At 33.4% G+C, this 21,655-nt stretch overlaps 1 long non-coding RNA gene across 1 annotated transcript in view; it reads left to right on the top strand.

The window, feature by feature from the left end:
- The first annotated feature begins 9,232 nt into the window (after positions 1-9,232).
- Positions 9,233-21,655, top strand: part of LOC148271736 (uncharacterized) — a 33,745-nt gene continuing 21,322 nt past the window's right edge. Inside the window, exon 1 of the long non-coding RNA XR_015825026.1 lies at positions 9,233-9,404. This is a non-coding gene — a long non-coding RNA (uncharacterized LOC148271736). The remainder of the gene's footprint in view (positions 9,405-21,655) is intronic.

The raw sequence follows: 21,655 nt of genomic DNA, 5'->3' as shown, positions 1-21,655 counted from the left end.
TTACTTTGCCAATGTTTGAGTATGTCCAAATGCTTGCAGACTGGCTGGATTTGCTCCCTAGGGAGTTATTCATATTTTAATTTGTGAATCTCACCCACGTGATTAAGGTTTCAGCTCTTTTACTTCACAAAAGTCAACAGATGGAAGAGTTCAGGAAATGTGGATGTTCAAACATGGGCAGAATGGCGAATGTTACACAGTGTGTAAACTGGCCACTTAAACCAGCGAATGATAGGTCATACGCCCTGTAAATGCCTAGACTTCCATATTCCCTTCTCAAAAATGTTTTCGTTCTCTGTTGAAATAAATTTATTAAACTATGTTAATTTATTAAATATTATTAAACTTTGTATTTACTTATAAATTTAAAAAAAATATATAATGTAACCCACAAGCTTCGGTTTTGCGGGAACAAAAATACAATAATGTATGCATTTATTTCAACAGAGAGGGAAAACATTTTTGAGAAGCGAATATGGAAGTCTAGGCAATAACAGGGCTTACGACCTGTCATTGGCTGGTTTAAGTGGCCACTTTACACACTGTGTAACATTCACCATTCTGCCCATATTTAGACATCCATATTTCCCCAACTCTTCCATCTGTTGACTTTTGTGAAGTAATACAATTGAAGAATATTCCCTTCTCAAAAATGTTTTCCCTCTCTGTTGAAATAAATTTAAATACGAACATCTTCCTAGGGAGGAAATCCAGCCAGTCTGCAAGCATTTGGACATACTCAAACACCGTACAATTATGTATGTTACTGATTTGATAAAATAAATAAAACGTTAAAAAAAAAATACTAAAGATATTTATTTTGTACTATTTTGCAGCGTCACGTATGATCGCAACAAACTCCATAAGAGATTAAATGCTAAAAAGTTATTTAAAGGTACCTACGAATTAGAATTTTATATATTCGGCACTTGCAAGGTGTCTATAAAATTTAACGTTGTTATGAGAATCGTTTTTCGCAACCCTGCTTCAACTTTGTCATAATATTAATAACAGATAATTTATAACCGTGATATAAATTGATGAGATTTCATTGAAAGGTTCGGTTCTAAGTAAATTACTTAGAAAGATTTCTCAAGAATAAAAAAAAAATGAAGCTTCTTCAAATTGTTTTGGTGCTCATGGTAACACTGTACTCCACGGAGGTAAGATTGTCGATTTGACTTATTAATTAATGATTTATTTAAGCATTTTCTTTTTTTTAATTAACAAATTTCATAAATGGTACATGTTTTTAAAAAAAATTATACATATCTACTTTAACACATCTAGTAAATGTTATCACTGTAACTCTCCAAAACAAGAGACTAACTCTTGTGCTTGGAGAGTGACTTACACTGTTTTAGTTGTTTATTTATAGGAGTTAATATAATTTTTAATACGAGTACATGAGAAAACAATTAAAACATAGGAATATAAAGCAAAAACATAAAACAATAATACATTCATACTAATTAAAATTTAATGTAGTTTTTACACGTGTTCAAAAAATTTCTTTAGATTTACTTTAAATTTATTTATTGATATATTATTTTAAATAATTTTTAGTTCATTGGGAAGATTATTATACTTTTTTACACCTTTGAAGACAAATGTATTTTGACCATGACTTGTGTGGGATTTAGCAATTTTAATATTATGTCGGTATCTGAATGACGTATTCATCTCAAATTCTTTTGTTTTTCTTTTTTATATATTTGTATTTATTTTATAAAGAGTGTCTTCTGTATGAACCTTAAATATTTTAAATAGAATATCCGTATTGAATATTGAGGATTTCTTTAGAATTACTTTAATAATTAATCTTTGTACTATTTTAAGAGGGTTTAATATATTATCTTATGAACCACCCCACCCAACAATACCATATTGTAACAAAGATTGTACAATTATTTTTTATTTTTTTATTTATTAGGGATATCAACAGTAATACATGTAACAAAAATATAACAAATAAAATATACATAGAATAAAACCAATAACAGATATCCACAGAAATACATTAAATACACGTACAATACATACTCGTGTGTTTGTGTGAGTGAAAGTGAGTGAGAGGGTGGGTGAGTGGATGTTATATTGGAATGAGGGTGTCAAGTGTCGAAAATATAAATAAAATATTAAGAATTAGAGATAAAATTTAATAAAATAAAATAAAATAAGATAAAATAAGACTTTATTATTGAAACCAAGTATAAGACAAAAAAGTATGTTTTAAGACGCGCATTTTAAATGTTATTTTTTTACAATCAAATGGATCAATCAATGGGAAAGTTCAAATTATATTCACGAGCTAAACGTATACGTGGAGAGTTCTGGGCGTAGTTCGTACGAACTGCTGGCACATGAAATAGAGAGCTCGACGTGTGACGGGTGTGGTAGGGACATTTAATGATCACTTCGACATAAGAGCCGGACTATCAAGGCGTCCACTGAGTATGTCATAAAGGACCCCCATGTAAGACATATAAGTGAGATCGGTATACCTGCATCTCCAGTTAAGATGTCTAAGAAATTTCCGTTGAATTTTCTCGAACCTTTCTTTATGTGTGACATTGTGGAGACCAAACAGAAGGGGCATACTCGAGCAAAGAATTCCAAGTCGTGTGATGAATTGACTAATCTACACATTCTGGACATTGGGGCATAAAAACCAAAGTTGCCCTTAGAGGATTTAATAAATAGCAGATTTTGACTTCTGGTGACACGGTTGGGAACATGAAAAGAAATTGATTGTAACAGAGATGGGACATCACTTATAGCATTAAGTGTTTTGAAAATGCATAAAAGGTCCATCTCAGTTCTACGTCTCTTTAATGAAGAAAGATCAAGATTTTTAACATTTTTTAACATTTTAAAAATATAAGTAAAAATAAATTGCAGGCGTTTACTAGTACTTAATTTAACTCGGATGAGTCTTAACTACATAAAATAAAGTAATCTGCTAATTAAATACTTAACTTCAATATCAATGCATAGGTGGCGCTTCCAACTCGCTTGTGGATGGGTTCTTGATTCGTAGCATATATACAAAAACCAAAAATGTTACCTGGTGTGGATACTCGCTAAATAAGCGTGATGGGGAATGTTGTAGTACCTACATAAAGTGGCCACTTAACCCAGCCAATGACAGGTCATAAGCCCTGTAAACGCTCGAATATCCATAATCCTGAATCTTGAATTTGAAAAAAAAAAAAAAAAAATCTACCTCATCTCTATAGAGATATAAATAAAAAAATATAAAAAATAGATCAAGATATTGCTCTATTTAAAAATAGGAATAATTACCGCTTTGTAATCCGAGCAACCATGCCACTTTTCTTAGAAAACGGTGTTGGACAGACTCGATATGGTCAATGTGAGTCCTGTAGAATGGAGACCAAATAGGAGAAGCGTATTCTAGATGGAGTCGGACTAGTGAGCAATAAAGAGTTTTGATGGTATTAATTTTTTTGAAGTACGTCGTCATTCTATTGATAAAACCGAGAAGTTTAAGAGATTTGTTTACAATATTTTCAATGTGTTTACGATAGGAGAGTTTACTATTTAAAGTAATTCCAAGATCCTTTATTGATCCTTTATTATAAAAATTAAATAAAAAGTACATAAAAGGGAGAAGACATGGTATAGTTCCAACTCTACCTTCCTCCCCTCTCTCTCTGCTTCACTGAACATTTATATTTATCACTAAAAAAATCACAACCAAGAATAATTCATAAGATACACAGGTAGAAGAAGTATGTAAAAGTTAAAGTTAGGCAGGAGATAAATTCTGTACCTCAGAGGCAGACGGATGCAAATCCAAACATCAAATGTTCAACAAAAGCCTACTTTTTCTCGGTGATTTCTGATCATTTATAGGATTAATTTGTATTTTCAGTATCTTTATAATATATTGGTTCTTCCATTATAAGACTTTCGTGAGCAATGTTGTAGGGGATTTCAGAGCTGTCGATTTTTTTTTATTCAATAGCATAATTATACATTTTTACAATTTAAAAAATTTCACTTGTTATATTTTTACTAAAACTAAACCAAGCCACTTTTTGTAGCTTGTTGGTGAAGATTATATTTATACTGACTTAATAATATTATTTACATTTATAAAAACAATGAATAAAAGATAAAAAATAACAGCCGGAAAGATCAGAATAAACATGTTTATACAAATAATAATATATAAATTTATTTTTTAAATACAAGAAAATAAATGAAAAATTAAAATACTTACACCGAAGCTACTATTCATATATAAACTCTTGATCGAGTAGCCACTCTCTTATTTTGCTCTTGTTACAATGTGAGTTAAATTTAAGTTCTTTTGGTACTAAATTGAAAATTCTAGGTACCAAATATTTGAGAGTTCTATTTCCATATTTATTACATACTTTTGGTACTACCAAGCCATCATTAGACGTGAAGCGTGTATTATGGTTATGTTTGAGAGGAAACTTAAATGCATTACTATTAAATTATTCCAAAATGGAATGAATGGAATTATTGTCGTAATCTCTTCCTATGCAATGGGTATCGCAAATTCATCTAATTTATTGACTCTAGATTCTGCCTCTTTTGGGTTTCCTTGCGATTGCCTTTAGTACTTCATCTCTGACGTTCTGAGCAGTTATTTGGTTTTTCTATTTAGTTTTTCTCCTTGGTTTTTCGTATGTTTTATTTTCTCTCTATCTATCCTCGCCTCTGTTGTATACACCATGATTTGGTCTGACACACGTTTTGTATATCCGAATTATGTTTCCAATAATCATGTGTTCATTGTACTATACGACATTTCCAGCTGTTTACTAACTGAGATGGATATGTTCTCATCATCACTATGGCTGCATCATCTGCATGGCATGTGATGTTAATGACCTTATCTTTCTTAGTGGATTCACTACTTTTTTTATACTTAAAAGCGTTTTATTATTTATTTATTTATTAACGGACATTGTCCATATATACAATTTATAAGGTTTAAATATTACAATTAAAGAATAGTTTAAAACATTTTTGAAAAAAAGAAAGAAGCATTGACAAACATAAGGGACACCGAGACAAGATCTGGACTACTTATTTAGTGCTCGTTTAAATCGTTGTAAACTCAAACCAAAAAAGTCCAGATCTTGTCTTGAGTTAACAATACGACAAAGGCGGGTCATTGGGGAATTTAGGCCATAGTACTTCATTGTTTCTCAATCTACGAGTCGGAATATTGAATTTGACTTGTCCCAGTAATGATGGAACATCGATTATACCATTTAGTATGCCGAACATATAAATGGAGTCAATATTAGTTCTACGTTTTTGTAGACTAGAAATATTTAACATTGACTCTACTTCAGCATAAGAATAATTATCTCTCTCTAGTCCAAGCATCCACGCTATTTTTCGAAGCAAGCGATGTTGGACTGATTCAATGTGATTTATGCGATTGACATAGAATGGAGACCAGACCACTGAGGCATATTCTAGAAGAGGGCGAACAGAACTGTACGATTATAAACTCCAATAAATCTTAATTCAAGCAAAAAATACTCGCTAGAACATGATTTTTATACGACTTTCAACCATTGCCAAAACGATATGCTTAACGATCGTCTGTATTTACCAGACCACTGAGGCATATTCAAGAAGAGGGCGAACAGTTGAGCAATAAAGAGTATTGATTGTACGGACATTAGTAAAATCAGAGGATATTCTGTTAATGAAGCCAAGTAATTTCAGTGATTTATTTACTGTATTATCTATATGCTCGTTGTATGTCAGTTTATAGTCCAAAACAACTCCTAAATCTCTGATGGACTTGACTACATCAATTTTGGAGTTTTCTTATAGGTACTCGAAGGAAATTGGTTGTTTTGTTCTATGAAATGACATTAATTTGCATTTTTAAATATTTAGTTCTAATTTATTGACTTTACACCATCGGTTAAAAGAGTTAATGTCTGATTGAAGAAGAAAGCAGTCTTGTAAAGTTTGAATTATTTTGAGAATTTTGTTGTCGTCCGCGAATTTTTTCATATATGTTTATTCTACTTGTGTAAGAAAAGGTTTTAGGCGTAAACATTGTTGTTGTATATTTAGTTATAAAGGTCCTAAATTTGCTTTGTTCCTTTGCTGCTCAATATGTGTTATTTTCTAAATGCTAATATTATTTATGTCCCGACCTGAGTTGTTGTAACTCCTGGGAATGTAATTCAACGTATAATACTTGTAAAATAATTTGTGTTATATGATTTATAGGTTAAAAAAATATATAAAAAACATTTCTTCAAAATCAATGGACATGATCATAATCTGGATACAAAGGTCGAAATGTCATTTCAACAAATTCTAGATTTCCATGCGTCTGCCTCTAAGGTGCAGAATTTAAAAAGCCTTTAACAGATCTGATAAAACTATAGTATTGACAGTATAATATGTCGATGTCACTAAAATTGACATTATAGGTAGTCTGTATTTTAAGAAGAGTGCTATTCTTTATAAAATTAGTATGTGAGCTCGGAATGTCGAAGAGTACAGAATAACAAGTTCTACGGACAGAGACTCCATATGAAATGCAGTGTCGTTTGCACCACCATTTTCAGATAGGGGTACGATGTTGTGAGGGTTTATAAAATAAATAAAAATACGATATTTCTGGTTTTTTCTGATTTTGTTATAGGCTATTTTCGGGTTATTCGACAAGGTTCTGAAACATCATGGACACAGGGAAAAACCAATTCCATTCTGCAACGGAACCAGAGCTGGCAGAAGCTTGGATTTCTTTAAAGACGTCTTCCACATCGGCAAACATGGCAGGCCCTGTATCAGAACAACAACGGTAGTAGCGACGACCGTTGCAGCCACCACCGTAGCTGCAACGACAGAAGCCGCAACGACCGCAGCTCCGGCAACAACTGTTGCAGCCACCACATTAGCCGCAACGACAGCAGCCGCAACGACCACAGCTCCGGCGACAACTACTGTAGGTGGATAAAAAAATCATCTTGATATTGTTTTCAAATAATGCTTGTAAATAAGAAAAAAAACACTTTTTTGGGAGTTCGAGATCGATAGAAATGATTATTCAAAATAAAGACAATAAAGATAAAAGGAACCGTAAAAAAATATTTGACAACTAACTAAGTAATAGATTTAAAATAATAATAGTAAATGTAAAGAACTGAAAAATTTAAGAATGGGAGCAAAAATGAGTGGTATAACTGTTAACTCTCTTCTGTATGCTGATGATGCCGCGCTTCTTGCTAGCAGCAAAGGAGACCCGCAACTCTTGGTAACTAAAGTCTACGAAATATGCGAGAAAAGCGATTTGCTTATAAATGTTGATAAATCGAAAGTGATGGTTTTTGAAAGGGATGAAAATATAACTAAATGTGAGATCAGTGCCAACGGAGATATTCTGAATCAGGTAGAAGAATTTGTGTATCTGGGAAGTATGTTTACTAGGGATGGAAAGACCGAGAAATATATTGAAAAAAGGGTGAGTGCCGGGAACAGGGTGAACGGTGCACTGAAATCTAGTTTGGCAAGCAAATGTTTATCGCAAGACGCTAAACCAGCAGTTCACAATGAAGTTCTAGTGCCCACTCTAATGTATGGGAGCGAAGTATGGAATTGTAAAAATGATTATGAACGTAGGTTAAATGCTGTCGAAATGCGATCTCACAGGCAAATGTGTGGTAAAACGATGTATGATAGGTGCACGAATGTCGAGATCCGGGAACTGTGTAAGGCTGAGACATGCATTATCGACATAATCAAGAAAAGGGTGCTGCGTTGGTTTGGACATGTAGAGCGAATGGACAGCAAAAGAACGGCTTGAAGGATCTACGATGCGAATGTTGATGGATGCAGAAAACGAGGAAGGCCGAGAAAGACATGGCACTATCAAGTCCATCAAATACTTGGATAGATGGACATGTCAAGAGTAGAAATAATCAGCGTGCGTGGATGAGAAGATGTATGAATGTAGAGGAAGCGAGGTTTGTATGCAACGACAGAGTGATATGGCGTTCTATCCTCTCTGCCTACTCCTACGGAGAAGCGGCGTGATGGTTTGTTTGACAAAGCTTCGAAAATTTTTACATGGGGAGTACCGCAAGGATCGCTTCTCGGACCAGTTTTATTTATATTATTAATATTCAAAGCATTAACTTTGTGGTCCAACATTTTAATATTATGTTAATAAAATTTGTATAAAACCACTCACCGACTTATCTGTCTACCGGTTTCGAGACGTAACCCGTCTCTTCGTCAGGACAACAACACTACACCAACATGCAAATATCACTACACACCTTCACCATAGTATATTTGCAAAAATATAAAATCGACATGCAGGTTAGACACATAATCTACTATGGTGAAGGCGTGTAGTGATATTTGCATGTTGGTGTAGTGTTGTTGTCCTGACGAAGAGACGGGTTACGTCTCGAAACCGGTAGACAGATAAGTCGGTGAGTGGTTTTATACAAATTTTATTAACATAATATTAAACAGTTTTATTTTTATCTATTTTGTGTAAATTATTCTGTTGTGACATTAAATATTGTAAAATGAGACTCTTGGCAGACGATTTTTAATATATACATCATATATCGAGGGAAAAGTATGAAGCAATAACGTACAAACGAAAACATGATCTAAATCATGTATCTCAATGGAAAAAAAACAATTTATTTATATTTATGTTTTTTGTTGATATTTCTTGATAAAACTCCATAGTTAATGATTAAAAATGTATTATCTAAGTATGTATCTTAAGATATTTCGTCATTCATTTATGGTATGTTAACTTCCCTGAAAAAAATCAAGTATTGTGCTAACTTTATCTGTTTAAATGTGTATTTCGCACTCTGTTGTATTTCGCCATGTGTTCTTTTCCCACCTTTTAAATAATAAAAGCTTAATCCCAATTTCGGTCCAAAAACTCCCAAAAATGAACTGTTTAGCAAAATAGTTGTAAATATTCATGTTTCTGCCCTCTATTAAAATACTTATTTGATCTTATCTCCAAAATATGTTAAGAATAGTATAAAAACTGTAAATGTTGTTGTGGCGCCTCCGTCATAGACAATCCTCAAGGACCTACCGAGGAGCGAAACCACACAAGCGAACGCAGCTCGTCAAGTTACCAGCCTGCGGTTCGATACCCAGCCGGAAGTAGAGGGAGATAAGAACAAAGGCTATAAAAAGCGCGAAGTTCAAGGCCCGTTCTTCTCTCCTTGTCCGAAATTCAACTGCAGTGCTTCCTCACATAAAATTAGTCTTCTATAAAACACGTGTTAGATATAAATTGGAATTTAGTTAGATTTTATTGAATGTGTAATAAAATATCTTTGTATTACACGCCAGCTTCTTATAAAATAAATAGTGTTATCCATGTAAGTAAGCTGTTCTTATTTCTTGTGTGATAATATATATGTGAATCCTTTTCCCCGCCACCTTCTGAAAAGAACGTAGTAGGGTGTCGAGCGAGAGGTCATAAGGCACCGACGGGACCGATTGCAGGCTCCAGCAGGGACGCGAGGCCCCGAGCGGACGGATGCCGGTAAAAAGGAAGATAGCCTAATCCTACCTCACGCACACGCCTGTGAGTACAAAGGTTACACACAGCGTGTACAGAGAGACCCCAACAGGTAAGCAAAACGCCACACACACCCACATTGCAAACAATTCACCAGTCTTGAAGATGCCTACTTAGGCGAAAGCGCTCGAAAGTTGGTCTAAATAATAAAAAGTAAAACATAACCAAGAAGTTTCATTGATAAGTTTATTTAATATTTTATAATAATCATTAATTTACTTATATTTTTTTGTTTGAAACTTTATTCAACAATGTTTAAGTATGTCCAAATGCTTGCAGACTGGCTGGATTTCCTCCCTAGGGAATTATTCATATTTTAATTTATTCCAATAGAGGGAAAACATTTTAAAGAAGGGAATATGGGAGTCAAGGCATTTACAGGGCTTATGACCTGTCATTGGCTGGTTTAAGTGGCCACTTTACACACTGTGTAACATTCACCATTCTGCCCATGTTTGAACATCCACATTTCCTCAACTCTTTCATCAGACCAAGATGTAAATCCCCCATTATCTCTTACACACGCTGAACTCTCCCCATAGAGAGACGATACTGCACTTTTAATTTTTGCAAATTTTAAATCTGTCAATATTTTTAAATGAAACAGTTAAATAAATAAGAAACCCTTGTTCCAACAATAATGCAGATGACATTCTTTGTCATTGTAGGATAATATTTTGATTTGTCATTTGTTTAATTAATGCCGTTTGTTTTATAAAACACGACTCGAACAAATGCAAAGAAAACTCAATGATTGTTTTAAAACTATGCAATTAAAGGAAAGCATTAAGATTATTAATATTTAAAGCATTAACTTTGTAGTCAAATATTTTTCTAAATGTACAAACAAACAAACCAGAGGATAAAACGCCGTATAACTCTATCTTTGCATACAGACCTCGCTTCCTCTACATCCATACATCTTCTCATGCACGCATGCCGATTATTCCTATCTTAAAAATATATAGATATTAAAAATCGTCTGCCAAAAGTCTCATTTTATAATATTTAATGGCACGACAGAATAATTTACACAAAATAGATTATAAGTAAAACTGGTCCGAGAAGCGATCCTTGCGGTACTCCCTATGTAAAAATTTCAGAAACTTTGTCAAACAAACCATCACGCCGCTTCTCCGTAAGAGTAGGCAGAGAGGAAAAAACGCCATATCACTCTGTCGTTGCATACATACCTCGCTTTCTCTACATTCATACATCTTCTCATGAACACACACCGATTATTCCTACTTTTGACATGTCCATCTTCAAGTATTTGATGGACTTGATAGTGCCATGTCTTTCTCGGCCTTCCTCGATTTCTGCATCCATCAACATTCGCATCGTAGATCCTTTTAGCCGTTCTTTCGCTGTCCATTCGCTCTGTATGTCCAAACCAACGCAGCGCCCCTTTCTTGCTTCTGTCGATAATGCGTGTCTCAGCCTTACACAGTTCACGGATCTCGACATTTCGCATTCGCCTGAGGGATCGCATTTCGACAGCATTTAACCTACTTTCATCATAATTTTTCCAATCGCATACTCCGCTTCTATACATTAGAGTTAGCACTAGAACTCCATTGTTTACTACTAGTTAAGCTTCCTGCGATAAATATTTGTTTGCCAAAGTAGATTTCAGTGCACCGTTCACCCTGTTTCCGGCACTCACCTTCCTTTTGAAATCTTTTTCGGTCTTTTCAGCCCTAGTAAACATACTTCCCAGAGATACACAAATTCTTCTACCTGATTCAGAATATCTCCGTTCACACTGATCTCACATTTAAAATGTAATTAAATATTTTTATGGGGGGTTCTTTAAAAAGAGCATATCTGGGGATCGAAGAGAGTGTAAAAAAAAAACATTTATAAATCAGATTTTTTTTAAACCAACACATTCATAGTTATTAATAATACATACAAAATACAAATAACAAGGCCAATTACGGGTTTCATCAAGAAACAAAAATATAAAAAACAGAATGTCTAGTTCTCTAGGGGTGGAAGAAAGTGGAGAAGGGATGGGAAAATAGAGAAGGAAGAGGAGAAGGAAAAAGAAAGAGTAAGTAAATGTAAAATAATGCAAAAATGAATATAAATGTACACATACAACATACATACATACATAAGCATACACGCACACATCCATCCATATACATACATAAATGTATTTATTTATTTTCATATTTTATTACATACACAAAATTTTCATTTATAGAAAGTTGCTTTGACTATCTAACTAGGGTCATTTTCCTCGTTCTAAGACAGACCAAAAAATATATAAAAAACTGTAATCAATATATAATAAAGAAACAATTATAAAGGTAGTGGGCAAAGTGAATAACATAGTAAAAATGAAGTAAAAACATAGTAAAAAATGCAGTAAAAACATAGTAAAAAATAAAGCAAAAACAAAGGAAAAAAATTAAGTAAAAAGATAGTAAAAAAAGGAGTAAAAACATAGTAAAAAAATGAAGTAAAAACATAGTAAAAAATTAAGTAAAAACATAGTAAAAAATTAAGTAAAAACATAGTAAAAAATTAAGTTAAAACATAGTCCAAAAGAAAGTAAAAACATAGTAAAAAATAAAGCAAAAACAAAGTAAAAAATTAAGTAAAAACATAGTAAAAAATGAAGTAAAAACATAGTAAAAAAAAAGTAAAAACACAGTAAAAATGTAGTAAAAACGTAGTAATGAATCTAGTAAAAACATAGTAAAAATTTTGTATTTTTTTTTTAAATAATAAGAATTATTAAAAAACTCAGTAAAATGCGCAGTAAAAACAGAATACAAGGTCATAAACATATTTAAAGTCATAATAAAAAAAAACGTATATGTGTACCTTTAGAAAAAAAATATTAAAGCAAACATAGCAAATACCGAGTAAAAAGAGAAAAAACATAGTAAAAAACCAAGCAAAGTTAATTATTTCTTGAGAAAATTAAAACTCGGCAGCAACGATAGGGAAATATCATATACTACGAATACCAATGAAAATATATTATATGGATTTAGAATAATTAATTGTATTTTCAAACTCAATATGGATATTGTGGAGAAATGTTTTCATACATAAATGTAAAAAAGAAATTCAATAAAAATACGTTCGTAGAAAAACGCGACGTGTTTGGCCTTGGTGACGTCAAGATTCGTGAAATCGTTCTACACAAATTTCAATGGCAAGGAACAAATAAACGTGAATCGTGACGTATTAGGGGCGCGGCCGATAGAATTACCGTTTTTGCGGGAATTTAAAAGTATTTTTTAGGCTACAAATAATTAGCAAAAAAATTTTTTTTAACTGGACAGCTTCAAAGACAAATTTATTGCAACAGAGAGGGAAAACATTTTTGAGAAGGGAATATGGGAGTCTAGGCATTTACAGGGCTTATGACCTGTAATTGGCTGGTTTAAGTGGCCACTTTACACAATCTGTAACATTCACCAATGTTTGAACATCCACATATCTTCAACTCTTCCATCTGTTGACTTTTGTGAAATAAAAGAGCTGAAACCTTTATCATGTGGGTGAGATTCATCCGGCTGAACCAATTCACCCACTGGGCAACGCCTGAAAATAATTTTACGAGATCTCACTCGTATAAATAAAGTTTTTAGCTCTTTGACTTCCCAAACATCAACATATGAAAGAATTGAAGTAATATAGATGTTTAAATATGGGCAGAATGGTGAATGTTGCACAGTGTGTAAAGTGGCCACTTAAATCAGCCAATTACAGATCATATGCCCTGTAGATGCCTAGACATCTATATTGCCTTCTTTAAAATTTTCTTCATCTCTGTTGAAATAGTTTAATATAAACCGCTCCCCAGGGAGTTGAATCCAGTACTTGTCTACGAAAATTTGGACAAACTCAAAATATTGTTGAATATGAAATATATTGTATAACATGTAGATGTATATTAGGTAAGTAAAAAAATAATTTTTAAATACCTAGATTTTAAAAACAATAAAACACTTTGCGCCTACAGCCTATCTACTAAATAAAGAGGATTTTTTACCCCACAAAATAGACGCTCTCTGAATTATGCTATTTACTTAATATGTTTATTTTTTGGGTGAAACCGTGTGTGTTGGATATGTTCAGACGTTTCGGCTACCATTGCAGGAGCCATATTCAGGGTAAACTGTGTGTTTTGTTAAAAAAATAAGTGTTTATGTACTAGTAATTTGTACCGTGTTTATGTACTAGTAGTATGTAGTGCTGGGAACCATGTTGAGTTTAATTTAAGCCCTTCATCTTTGTTTATGTTATTTGGGTGTCTGCGTATTTCAATTGCCTCTTTTATTATTCGTGCTCTGTAATTACTGGGTTTATGTAAAATTTTCGTTTCGAAGGCGAAAAAATGTCCGATGTCTGTAAAGTGTACCGCTATTGCGGATTTGTCAGGGTGCCCAAGTTTACACGCTCTTTAGTGTTCGTCAATCCTTTTCTTTGCTCTGCGCCCTGTTTGTCATATGTACAGTTTATCACATCCTTGACAACTTAGTTTATAAAAGGCTTCAGTTTCCAGGGGATTCTTATCTTTTGGATTTAATAAATGGCTGCTCATTTTTCCCACAATCAAACAAAAATGAATAGATATATGCCTACTACCGACTACGACACGGTACAAATTACAAGTACATAAACACATACTTTTTTTCTACAAAACACCCAGTTTACCCTGAAGATGGCTCCTGCAATGGTAGCCGAAACGTCGGAACAAATACAACACACACGGTATCACCCAAAAAAAAAACATTTTGATAACAGTGACCGTGAAAACCTTCTCATCTGTTTTATAAAGTAGACTCTTAAAACTTACTCTCCAAAAATAATTTTTATGTCCCATTTCGCGTGATAAGATATAAATATTTATTCCATCTGCCATTCTGTAGCACTAACTATGCACAACACTCTTTCCTCTATCGTTTTTGTTCAAATTATAGTGATTTTTTATCATCTATTGATATATTTAACACGCCCCTTAATTTATTTGATATACCAATATTTACAGCTTCGCTATAACGTCCGTCAATTTTAAAGGCAACAAACTTATCATCATAATGTGCTATGTATTTTGCCTACAACCAGGCGTAAAGCGCTTTACAATGAGAAATTCCAGCCCAACCCGGAATTAAATTTTTTAAATGTTTTCGTGTACACGTGGATATTTAAAAAAATTGGAGTAGGGTGAAATATCTCAAAAACGCACACAAAAATAAATTTAAAAAAATTGAAATAGTATTCATTTTAAAATCGTAAATAATGACGTCACTCCTTATATCTACGTGTAGTTTTTTTCGGTTTCCGCTTTAAAGCCCCCGCACCTTGTAAGAAACGTTTCGACCATAGAAAAAAAAAAAGTATAATTTGACATTTCAACCAGAGATTATGTCGACTTTCTAGGTTTCTCTAAATCGAAACGTTCGTAAAAACAACCATAACATAGAAATGAGCAAATTACGATCAACTAAATGAAGTAATCAAAGCAATATTCCATAGATTCTTGTCAGGTCAGCGAAAGTAAGAACGCCAACCGTTTTATGACGTCACTACTGAAAAGTGAAACACTGATTACAGTCATTTGGCGCGGTATTTGATAAATGTAACTTTAAAAAATCATATCTTTGTAAATAACGAACAAAAAAAATATTTTTGCTTAGTTAAATAGTACGCTAATAGAAAATAAATAGATTAGAAAACAGTGGAATTCTTCATTGGGTTTTCAAAAAGATAATGTTTGTTCATCATTTCAAGTTCAACTGACTTAACTTACCCTGAAGATGGCTCCTGTAATGGTAGCTGAACATCCAACACGCACGGTATCACCTAAAAAAGAAACATATTGTTTTTTAATGTTTACAAACAACATTCAACATTTTTATGGATCACATTAAGATTATATCATTGAATTCCTTATAGTTTCTACCCATTTATTTCTTTATATTGGATTTTTGGTTTTAATAAAACAATAGTAAACAATGAGTAAACACTTTGATAATCCAAAGACCCTTATTTCATTATATTATACATTTGTCAGAAGCCATTTGGAATACGCCTCTCAGATATGGAATCCCCAGTATGCCATATATATAAGTAGAATAGAAAATATTCAGAACAAATTTATAAAGTACCTTAAATACAAAACCGGTATTTCTTATGTATCTACTCTCACTGCCTCCACCTTCCATGGAATCATTTCTCTACAATACCGCAGAGTGTGTGCGGACCAACTACTGCTTTACAAAATTATGACAGGAATGGTTGACTGTACAGAGCTGCTTGGTTTAATATCTATACATGTGCCAGCCAGGATTTGTAGACGGTACCACCTGTTTCATGTACCAATAAGTAAAAAATCGTATGTTAAAAATGCTTTTTTTCGTAGGACTTTTTCAATGTACAATACAAAAATTAAAAATATAGATTACACAAACATCACTCTGTCAGATTTAAAATTTACACTAAAAATGTATTATGTAACTTAGTAGACATTATAATAATAAATATGTACATCTCCCCTCCCCTCCTTATCCTCTCTTCAAGCATTTTTGTCCTTATCCCGTCCAATTTACAGTAACTTAATGTTCTTAAAATTAATATTAATAAAATCTTTGATTATTGAGTACATGAAAATAACATTTTGATATGTATAAATTGTTTGTATTTATTTGATATGTAATATATTTTCTTTACTAACTTTGTATACTATGTGGAAATCTGTTATTAGTTCTGAGTTTATACACTATATCTGTTTGTTTACTAAAAAAATGTATGTAGAACTGTTGATTTCCCTAATAAAATAAAATAAAATATTAACTGACATTCGATATATTTTTTAAATCGCATTCCTAACTAAAGTGCACCCCTGAGAGCAAAGTTTGACATTGGCAAAAAATTCTATATTTGAAAATAAATTATGTTAAGTTCTGGAATTCAATCATAAACAAGAACCTAGGTACCTACCTACCAATGAAAAGTGACATCTTTTTTTGACGTTCTTTCGTTGTCCATTCGCTCTACATCTCTAAACCAGCGCATAGCTCTTTTTAACACATTATATATAATGGATGGATTGGCGGCCTCCGTGGTGTAGTGGTCAAGACGCTAGACTCACGCACGGAAGGTTCCGGGTTCGATTCCCGGTGAGAACACAAAAATAAAAGTGTGATTTTTCTCAAGTCTGGGTGCCCTGTGATGTAATTCACCACTGTAATTAGGCCTCCTGGCCTGTTGTGGTGCAAAAAAAAAAAATAAAAAAAAAAATAATTAAAAAATGGATATTTACCATTGGCGTGTCTCTATATTGTTTCGTTTTTAACAAATAGTTTACTATGGGAACTAGAACCATCCAAACCCGCAAAAAGGCACGGTTATACCTGCTGTCTTCGGGCGCACGACGCACGGTATACAAATATAACTAACTAACTAACTAACTAACCATCACGCCATTTCCCCAGAGGGGTAGGCAGAGAGGATAGAACGCCACACCACTCTGTCCTGGCACACTTCCTTTGCTTCCTTCACATTCATACATCTTCTCATGCACGCACGTCGATTATTCCGACTTTTCACATGACCACTTTCAAGAATTTGTTGTACTTGATCATGCCATGTCTTTCTCGGCCTTCCTCGACTTCTACAACCAGACACATTCGCATCATAAATCTTTTTAGCCGTTCTTTCATCAGTCATTCGCTCCACATGACCGAACCATCGCAAAAGACCTTTCTTAATTTTGTCGATAATGCTTAACTCAGCCTTGCATTCTGCTCTAATTTCGACATTAGGGCACCTATCATACATTGTTTTTCCGCACATTCGCCCGAGGGATCGCATTTCAACAGCATTCAGTCTACTTTCGTCCCTTTTTTTCCAACTCCATGCTTCGCTTCCATACATTAGGGTTGGTACCAGAACTTCATTATGAACTGCTAATTTAGCCTCTTGCGATAGACACTTATTTGCTACGACAGACTTTAAGGCACCATTAACTCTGTTACCGGCACTAACCCTCCTTTCAATATCCTTGTCCATATTTCCATCTCTAGTAAAGATACTACCCAGATATACAAATTCTTCGACTTGTTTCAAACTATCTCCATTTACTACAATCTTACATTCAGTCATAGTTACATTTCTTTCAAAGACCATGACGTTCGACTTTTGCACATTCATTACTATTCATTTTATGTTCGAGAATCTTTTTTAACTTACTGTGATGCTACTTGTGAAAACCTGTAATTGGCTTATTTGTTATTTGTTTTGTTATATAAATATGAGATAATTATAGCTGTTGGTTATCCAAATAAATAAAATAAAATAAATAAATAAAATAAATCACTCTCCTTGCACACTTCGTAAACCTTTGTAACCGAGGATTGCAGTTCCTCTTCGCTGTCAGCTAGGAGGACTGCGTCATCGGCGTACAGAAGGCAACCGACAGTTAGATTACTCATTTTCGCTCCCACATCCATACTTTTCAATTCTTTCATACATTTATCTATGTATATGTTGAATACCAACACTGAAATTTTTATTCTGATGCTCTGTCTAAAAAAATAAAATAACAAAATAGGTTAAAATTTGAGGTGCGGAAAACGGTACAGCGAAACATCAATTTTGTCTATTCTAACAAAAGGTCTGACATGCAGTTGTCTTTTTCATATGAGGCATAAGCAAGAGGGTGACAGAAAAACAATGTTCGAATACCTATTTATCGTAATTCTCTGTCCTCACAATAGGGTGCAGGGGCGAATCGTCAAAGTAAGCGATTATACACAGCTTACCATTATATTTGACTTAAAATAATAATAAATTATAGTAAACATGTTTATGGGAAAAAAATAAAGTAATTGTCATTTATTATAAATCACCGTTTATATCTTTCTACAAAAAATATCTATGAAGCGCGCCCAGCCCATTCTTACAGAACGATAAAACTAGCCGATTACCTCAGCTTATTCTTCCATACAAAAAAGTACACTGTATTTTTCGTCTTTAACCCAAGTCGGCTTTTTTAGTACTAAAACAAACTTGCAGATTACAAATATTTTTAGAAGATTCTCTATTTGGAAACTAGTATTTCGAACATTATTTCCGAAGGACTATTTTTCTTTGATGGGATACCGTTGACATATTATGTATCACATAGGACAGGTGGCGTTCGCAGTGGCCGTTTTAGGCATTATTCATTTAAAAAGAAATCGGCCAGTGCTCAAGTCTTGACAGTACTGTCAATGACAGATCATAATGGAAATACCTGCGGAATGTCATTGTGGTATATGTTAATAAACTTTTGTGCATAGTTGTATTAAAATAGTGTAGAATAAAACTACGTTTATCACGTGGTTAATAATAATTGTTGTTTGAGTTGATTTTCACAGAATTACAAAAAATAGTCATTTATAATTACATTACTTACATGTTATGGAAGTACTTATATGTAGTACAAATTAATTAACCTTTTTAATAGATTACCTATAAAAAAAATCACGGCTCGCCACTGATAGGGTGTTATCACTCGGGAGGAATGTCGGATTGAACCTACTCTACAAATAAAAGATTTTTTTAAGATTCTCCTAGTGTTTATATAAACCCTTGTAATGAATATTTTTATTAATTATTTTCGTTTCGAAAATAAGGTCTTTCGAAAACAATCGTTTCGTAAGTTGGTAATAAATTTTTTCACAGAAGTTCACGAGTAATGCATTCATCTCAATGTTGGTAATGCCACAGGCCACAGATAGAAATATAACGAGAGTTGTCTATGCATATTATCTTAACGCCCCCCCTTACCTGCTCCACGCTCCAGTTCCAGACACCGACAGATGAAAGTGAAGACGGATTACATCTTACACCTCGAATTCCTTTTATTATTTTATGGTTTTCAACATCTTCTAAATATTAATTTATTATGATAATGATAAATTGAATTATCAAATTATCACGAAAATTATAAATCGCAACTCGTAGCGTTTGATAAGTGACATGACACCGTAAATGTAAACAAACGATACATATAAAAAGAAAGCTATCTACAATACTCTATAAAATCCATAGTCATCGATGAAAAAAATCCGATGACGTCACAAAACATCCGAAGACGTCATACTTAATGACGTCACAAATTGTTTGTTTTTGGCCCCATTCAAATGACTAGAATTGAATCCTTTACATCTCCCTTATTTCTTAACAGATTTTGATGAGAACAGTACCGATCGGCTTGTGATTGTTTAGATTAATTTATTAGCTAATAAAAAAATCCATGATAATTGCCCATTTATCTGAACCGAAACACAAAAATAATAATGTATACATACATATCTAATTTGGACTAAATACAATAATTGATATCAAACTTTCGATTGTGTTTAAATTAATTTTAATCTAGTTGGCAAAAACTCAAATCTAGCAATAGCAAAGCATTACCGGGTTCAGATCGTAAAATAAAGTATCAAACTAAAGCCAAAAAGAATTTTAAAACTTTTTGTGTGTCGTATTTTCGTCGTCATTTCAAAAATACAAAAGCAAGTATTTTCCCCTTCTTCTCGTGTGTTTTGCTGATTCGTCATTTGATTTACAGTAAACAGGAAATCTATCACAAATCTCTTATTATTAAGTTTTCAAGAAACATATATTTTTTTTTTTAATTTCTGTGCCTCTTTGTGGACTCATGGAAAAAAATTCAGGCGTTGCCTTGTATGTAGGTGAAATAGTTCAATAAGATGAATCTCACCCGCATAAATAAAGGTTTCAGCTCTTTAATTTCACAATCATCAACAGATTAAAATATTGAAGGAATATGGATGTTCAAATATGGGCAGAATAGTAAATGTTACACAGTGTGTAAAGAAGCCACTTAAACCAGCAGGTCATAAGCCCTGCAAATTGCCTAGACTTCTATATTATCTTCTCTTAAATGTTCTTCATCTCTGTTGTAATATATTCATATTAACAGCTCCCCGGGGAGTTGAATCCAGAACCCCGAAAATTTAGTCCGCGTTCCTTACTTATTAAAATTTAAAATAGTTCTCATTTATACTTTGTGATCAAATGGGCCCACTTCAAAGTATTTATAAACTCCAATAAATCCAAATTCAAGCAAAAGAACCTCGCTTGAACATGATTTTTAAAAGACTTTAGACACTTGCTAAGACGGTATGCTTATCGATCGTCTGCATTTATCTACCGAGCGACTATAAAGCCGGCTCCTTTAACGTCTCGATACGCACACTCCGGAAGATAATAAAACAGACGGAAAAAATATAATAACTTAATTTATTTTTTACATTAGTAAAATTTTACGGCTAGAAGCTCTTGTATGTTAATAGGACAGCATCTAGATCATCTAGCCACTGCACCTAGCCACTTGTTTCCGAAACTGACAGTTATATCAGAATTTAATTTGACCTCAAAACTTACTTATTTCTCTCTCATATTTTTAATAGGCTTTTAAGAAAAAAAGTGCCAGCCTCAAAACGATAAAAAAATTAAATAAATCATAATTAAAGGGAAAATTGCTCAGTGGGACAAAATGTTTGACACTTTCAATGCGTAGATAAACGTATCGAGGGGTTCTAGACCCGTGGGTATAAACCGATGTACTTACGTCAAAACTCGATGGTGGGGGGATCGGTAGTATACCTTTGTCATACTAAAGCTATGTCATTTTAGAGCGTAGATATGTGTACCGTGACGTATGCTTCCCCTTGTTTCATATCGATGTACCGACCCAAAACTTGAAGGTGGGGGGTCGGTAGTATATCTTTGTAGTCGGTCGGGAGACTTTTATTTTCAACTTTGACGTCATTTTGAAGCTATGTCATTTTGGAGCGTAGATATGTGTACCGTGACGTGAGCTTTCCCTTGTTTCATATCGATATACCTACCCAAAACTTGAAGGTGGGGGATCGGTAGTATATTTTTGTAGTCGGTCAGGAGACTTTTATCTTCGACTTTGACGTCATACTGAAGCTATGCTATTTAAGAGCGTAGATTTGTGTACCGTGACGTAAGCTTCCCCTCGTTTCATATCGATGTACC

Source organism: Micrasema longulum, unplaced genomic scaffold (assembly GCF_059751315.1).
Source record: "Micrasema longulum isolate JH-2025_06_02 unplaced genomic scaffold, ASM5975131v1 h1tg002692l, whole genome shotgun sequence".
Lineage (NCBI taxonomy): Eukaryota > Metazoa > Arthropoda > Insecta > Trichoptera > Brachycentridae > Micrasema > Micrasema longulum.
The sequence above is the reverse complement of the archived record's forward strand: the minus strand, read 5'-3'. Positions and strand labels throughout refer to the sequence as shown.